Genomic DNA, 6394 nt, shown 5'->3' with positions numbered 1-6394 from the left:
TTTATTAAAAAAAAAAAATAAAAGAATTTAAATATGTGACTTACCCAGTTCAGACCTGCTGCCTCTAAAAGGAGCTGCAGCAAGTTTGACATCAACATGAAATGAGATTTGAGAGCTGTGACAATTTTCACTACTTATTAACTTAAATTTCTATAAAGTTTCTGACTTTAGAAGAGTTGAAATAGAGTGCACAAGTTATATTGGCATACTGTTATGATACATTTATGATGGTTTACAAACCCTGACCACTGTTTACTTTGCTGTTTATGGAAAATAATTGAAAAAAGTGATGATAAGTGATGAAATTATTTAAATTATTCATTTAAATGACCTTGTGCTTTTGAAATAAAAGATTTAATTTTCACAGTGCTAAGCTCCATCCTCACCCACACATATTAATGCTGGATACAAAAATTGGTTTTGGCACTTTGCATTAAAATAGTGTCAAAAATAAGGCAAACATGAACTCAAATTGCTCTTTTTTGACAAAAAGAGGTGTTTATCTTTAGAAAATGTCAGTTGCATTTCTCAGCTTCAGATTTCGGAGCCAGTCAGAATTCATTGGAGTCTGACGGGCGATCACGCCTGGTCTGTTTGGATATAATATCCTGTCTGCCAGCGGACCTCCTCTCAAACACTGGATGTTTCATCTGCTCCCTTCACACGCGCTTGCAGTTTCACAGAGCCACGTGCTTGACATATTAAATAACGCTTCGACATGCAGGTGTATTAATAGTATTATTACAGCTATTAGAAATTCATGATATGACTTGATATGATTCACATTTATGAGATGTACGCAGGTGCCTAGTGATTTAAAGACTCTGGCATTTTGAATTCAGTAATCAACAGTGTTTTAATACCTATATTCACAACACACCTCCCAGTGTTGTGAAATTTACTTTGAGGTGTACAGTTTAATCAAAGCTGCTTTTTAAACGGGAAAACCCTGCTCTTTTGAGGTAAGACTGAACAAGCTTTATCTCCAGGCCAAAAACATTTCTACTTAGAAATGCTGCTAGCAAAATGCAAAAAATAATTACAAAGAAACAGCAAGTAACATGACTGAATTTTGAAGTAGAAAGACTGAAACAGTTTTTGTGTGTGTGTGTGTGTGTAAAACATGCTTAATAATCTAGTGTCATTAGTATGATTTAAATACTAAATACGATTTTTTTAAATCACCAAGGCTGCATTTATTTGATCCAAAATACAGCAAAAGCTGTAATATTTTTACTATTTGAATATATTTTAAAATGTAATTTATTCCTGTGATCAAAGCTAGATTTTCAGCATCATTACTCCAGTCTTCAGTGTCACATGATCATTAAGAAATCATTGTAATATGCTGATTTGCAGCTCCAGAAACATTTTTATTATTATTATTATCAATATTTAAAACATAAGTATTAAGTATTTTTTTCAGGATTCTTTGATGAATAGAAAGATCCAAAGATCAGCATTTTTCTGAAATAAAAAGCTTTTGTAACATTATACAATATACTATAAAGAAATGATAGAAATTAATATTTTTATTTAGCAAGGATGCTTTAAACTGATCAAAAGACATTTACAATATTACAAAAGATTTGTATTTCAGATAAACACTTTTTCTGAACTTTCTATTCATCAACATAATAATAATAAATGTTTTTTGAGCAGCAAAAAAGAATATTAAAATGATTTCTGAAGGATCATGTGACTGGAGTAAAGATGCTAAAAATTCAGCTTTAAAATCAAATAATTAAATAAATTAAATTAAATAAATGCAGGCTTGATGAGCAGAAGAGACTTAAAAATTAAACATTAAAAATTTTACTGTTCAAAAACTTTTGTCTGGTATAGTGTATATATAATAAAATGTTTTGTTATGGTTTTTATTTTAGTTTCAGTAATCTTTTGTTTAATTATGACAAAAAAAAGTTTTTTAGTGTATTGGAGAACATTTGCAACGTATTCTGCAACTAACCGGTCTGTTATGTGAGTGCAAAACTAAATTACCAGTGTATCTGAGGCAAGTAACATTCACTTACATTATAAGTGGACTGGTTGGGAACAAATAAAATGCTTCAAGTGTGCAATATGAGTCTGTTGAGAGTCCTGTAACTACTAATTTAACCACTTTGAGCGCTCAAAGAGAACTCAATGCAGTATGCTGGCTTGAAATTACACTACCATCAAATTCAAACAAGACTGGGACAAAAATACCTTTAATGGTTTGTGCGAGGATTTCTCAGGATGTGTTAACTGTTCTTGAATGAGCAGTCTTTAATCAAATAAATCACAGAAGAAACAGTAATGTGCAGTCAAGCTCAGAGAAGAAAAATGTTCTCAAACTTGCACGGCAAATGTCGCTTTCAAAACAGATGCACATTTCTTAATTAGCCATGCTGAAAGGCCAACCGTTTTTCATTGTGCCGCTAACGAGGCAGATTTTAGCAAAAACACAAATTGAAACACGTCATGAAACATTACATACGACAACAGCCCAAAACAAACAGCATTGAAAAATCATCTCGAACTGTCCATCGATGAGTCAAGCAGCTCTTTGGAAACACAACAATCTTCAACGACACATCAATAGGCAACAAAATCAACACAGGTCAAGGTTGCAACCCTGAAGAATTGAACTAAATAATATATAAATAACTGGCTTACAAAGTACGCTTCAGTGCAGCTTTGGCCTTCAGCAGAACACAACTGACAATTCGCCCATGAAAACCAATAAAAAGAAAACAATTTCCAAACATTTTCTTGCCACACACTCAAAAAAAGCTGTCAGTGGTACCTTTTCAAAATATACAAATATGTACCAATAAGCTACTAATAAGGTACTTCTATGGTAATTACGGTACAAATGTGTAACTTTTGAAAGGTTACTGCCCCGGTGACAGATTTTGTACCTTTTTTTTCTCGTTCTCACTCTTGGTACCTTTTCAGAAGGTACTGAAATGTACCATTTTGGTCCTAAAATGAACACTTTAGGTACTAATGTGTACTTTTTAGGGGTAAATAAGGTACAAAGGTATACCTTTTTTAAAGGTCACAGCTTTTGTACCTTTTTTCTGAAAGTATATGGTATCCCTAGTGGAAAAAAAAAAAAAAAAAAAAAAAAAAATACACTGTACGAAAAAAAAAAAACATTATTTGTTGAGTTCAGTCAACTCAAATAAGTTTAGTCAACTTGAAATGTTAAGCTGTACTAAGTGACAACTTACATATTTGAGTTGACTAAACAAAAAAATTGGTTTGTTAAACTTAAAAGCTGGGCTTGTTACCCAGCTGCCTTCAAATTGTAAGTTGAATAAACTCAAATATCTAAGTTGTCACTTGGTACAACTTAACACCTCAAGCTGACTAAACTTTTGTGAGTTTACTGAACTTAAAATTTTAAGGCAGCCACAAATTATTTTAAGTTGACTCAACAAATTGTTTTTTACAGTGTGCTAAAATGTATTTAAAATGCATTTATTTTGTGCTAGGTATACTACAAATGCATGTACATGTTACATACTTAATAAAAATACCTTGCAATTGTACTTTTAGTATACTAAACTGGTATATTTGAATATTGCTAAATTGTAACAACACATTTTGTACTTAACGCACTTTGATTGTGTGGAAGTACAACTAAAGATATACTTAAGTATATCTGATTGTGCTGAAGAGGAACTATTGCAAGTACACTGTAAAACAACAACAACAACAACAAAACACAATTTGTTGAGTTAACTTAAAATTATTTGTTACCCTGCTGCCTTACAATTGTAAGTTCAGTCAACTCAAAGAAGTTTAGTCAACTTGAAATGTTAAGTTGTACTAAGTGACAACTTACATATGTGAGTTAACTAAACAAAAAAATTGGTTTGTTAAACTTAAAAGCTGGGCTTGTTACCCAGCTTGTTTAAAATTTTAAGTTGAATAAACTCAAATATCTAAGTTGTCACTTAGTACAACGTAACATTTCAAGTTGACTAAATTTTTGTTAGTTGACTGAACTTAGCATTTTAAGGCAGCCGGGTAACAAATTTTTTTAAGTTGACTCAACAAATTGTTTTTTACAGTGTATGCTTTATGTACACTTTTAATATTTTGCATTTAAAGACAGATATTATTTAAAGATCATATAATCCTCATCAATAGTGACATTAAAACATATTTTAGGCTTAATGTTAAGTGCAATTAATGTGCACTGTGCATAAGTAAAACTCCAAATAAAGTTTAATTACAATTTTAATATCAATAGGTCTTGAGCGATATGTCAGCCAGACTTGAACTACACTTAGTATAAAATAAATGCATTTTAAATCTATGATTTTTTACTAGGGATAAAAGCGAAAAGGTCCATTTTTGTACCTTATTTGCCCCATATGGTAGATATTAGTCATTTAAAGTTATTTATAGTATCTAGAGTGTATATTATACCTTCTAAAAGAGTATAGCCAAAGTGACAGCTTATAGAAAATAAATATCTTATATAACTTATTTTATTATTATTATTATTTAGACATCTGAATGGTTGGTGCAAAATCTGGTTCTAATATAGGTTTTAAAATAAGGCTTACACATTTTAAGTCACATTTCTGCTCTGACAAAAAGAAACTTAACCTTTAGAAAATGTACTTCGCCACCTTATTTTAACTGCATCTGCGATTCATACAACCCTGTTACAAAAATACAGTTTAAAACTCTGATGTGACAAATGTAATGTGTCGAAATAGATTTTGTAAATCATTAAATAAATTAAGTACAAATAAATACAATTTATAAAATAAAAATGTAAACATCGCATAACTAGTTAGGACCTAATTCTCATTTGTGACCCAGGACCGCAAAACCAGTCATAAGGATACATTTTTTAAAATTTAGATTTATGCATCATTTGAAAGCTGAATAAATAAGTTTTCCACTGATGATTTGTTGGGATATTTGGCCGAGATGCAACTATTTAAAAAAAATAGTTGTATTTGGCCGAGACACAACTACACTGTAAAAAACATTTTGCTGAGTCAACTTAAAATAACTTGTAACCTGGCTGCCTTCAAATTTTAAGTTCAGTCAACTCAAAAAAAGTTTATTCAACTTGAAATGTTAAATTATACTAAGTGACAACTCAGATATTTGATTTAAATCAACTTAAAATTTTAAGGCAGCTGGGTTACTTACCCATCTGTTAAGTTTAGCAAACGCAAATATCTAAGTTGTTACTTAGTACAACTTAACATTTCAAGTTGACTAAACTTATTTTAGTTGACTGAACTTAAAATTTTAAGGCAGCAGGTGAACAAATTATTTTAAGCTGACTCAACAAATTGTGTTTTTTTATTTTTGACAGTGTATTTGAAAAAATACTGAGAAAATCACCTTTGAATTTGTCCAATTGAAGTTCTTAGCAATGCATATTACTAATCAAAAATTATGTTTTGATATATTTACGGTAGGAAATTTACAAAATATCTTAATAGAACATGATCCTTACTTAATATCCTAATGATTTTTGGCATAAAAGAAAAATCAATAATTTTGACCTACAATGTATCGTTGGCTATTGCTACAAATATACCTGTGCTACTTAAGACTGGTTTGTGGTCCAGGGTCACATTTGTAGTTATCAATAAGCTGATTTGAAAAAGCAAAGAGCCTATATTTTCGCTTTTTAAAAAGTAACTTTGGTAACAAGATTAAATTCACTTTCAATTTGTTCAGCTTGACAAATATGCTCAACACTGAAATTAATGTAAAAGTTAATGCAATGAGATGCAGGGGTGAAAACCAGCAGCAACAAAGATGCACAAAACACGGCACTGTTAAATGCATGTCTGATCAATAAACACTGATTATTAAAATGATTAAGACACAGAATTCAACAGGTTACCTGTATATCAAAACAATACACTGTTGCATAAAGGTTGCATGAAGGTTAAGACCACGGAAGGCCCAAAAAAAAAAAAAAAAAAAAAAAAAATCACCATTTTGGGGAGCACCTTAGAGGCTGTTCACACAGAATGTGTCTAAAAATGCGAGACGCACCACTCGACCATGTTGGCGTCAATTAAAACAGTTGCCATGCCAACTTGCTACTGTAAACAAAAGCTAGTAAACAAAAACAAAGCTTGCCCCGCCTCCGGGGTCTTCTGATTGGCCCACTGTTTTGAAACCAAGATTGATGAACAACACTGCATGTGAAACTTAAAAACATAAGCACAACGGTCACACACACTTGTCTAGAAAAACAATAGAAAAATACCATTCTGTATGAACGGCCCCTTATTTTATAAGTTCTCTCTGTACACAAAGTGAGATTTGCACTGTTACTGGTTTTAAAACAAGCAATGGGACTTGAGATTGTGCCTTGTTTTTGAAAAGTGCTTTTTTAAAGCTCCAAATGAGCAAA

Source organism: Labeo rohita, chromosome 23 (assembly GCF_022985175.1).
Source record: "Labeo rohita strain BAU-BD-2019 chromosome 23, IGBB_LRoh.1.0, whole genome shotgun sequence".
Lineage (NCBI taxonomy): Eukaryota > Metazoa > Chordata > Actinopteri > Cypriniformes > Cyprinidae > Labeo > Labeo rohita.
Note: the sequence above shows the minus strand (reverse complement) of the source record.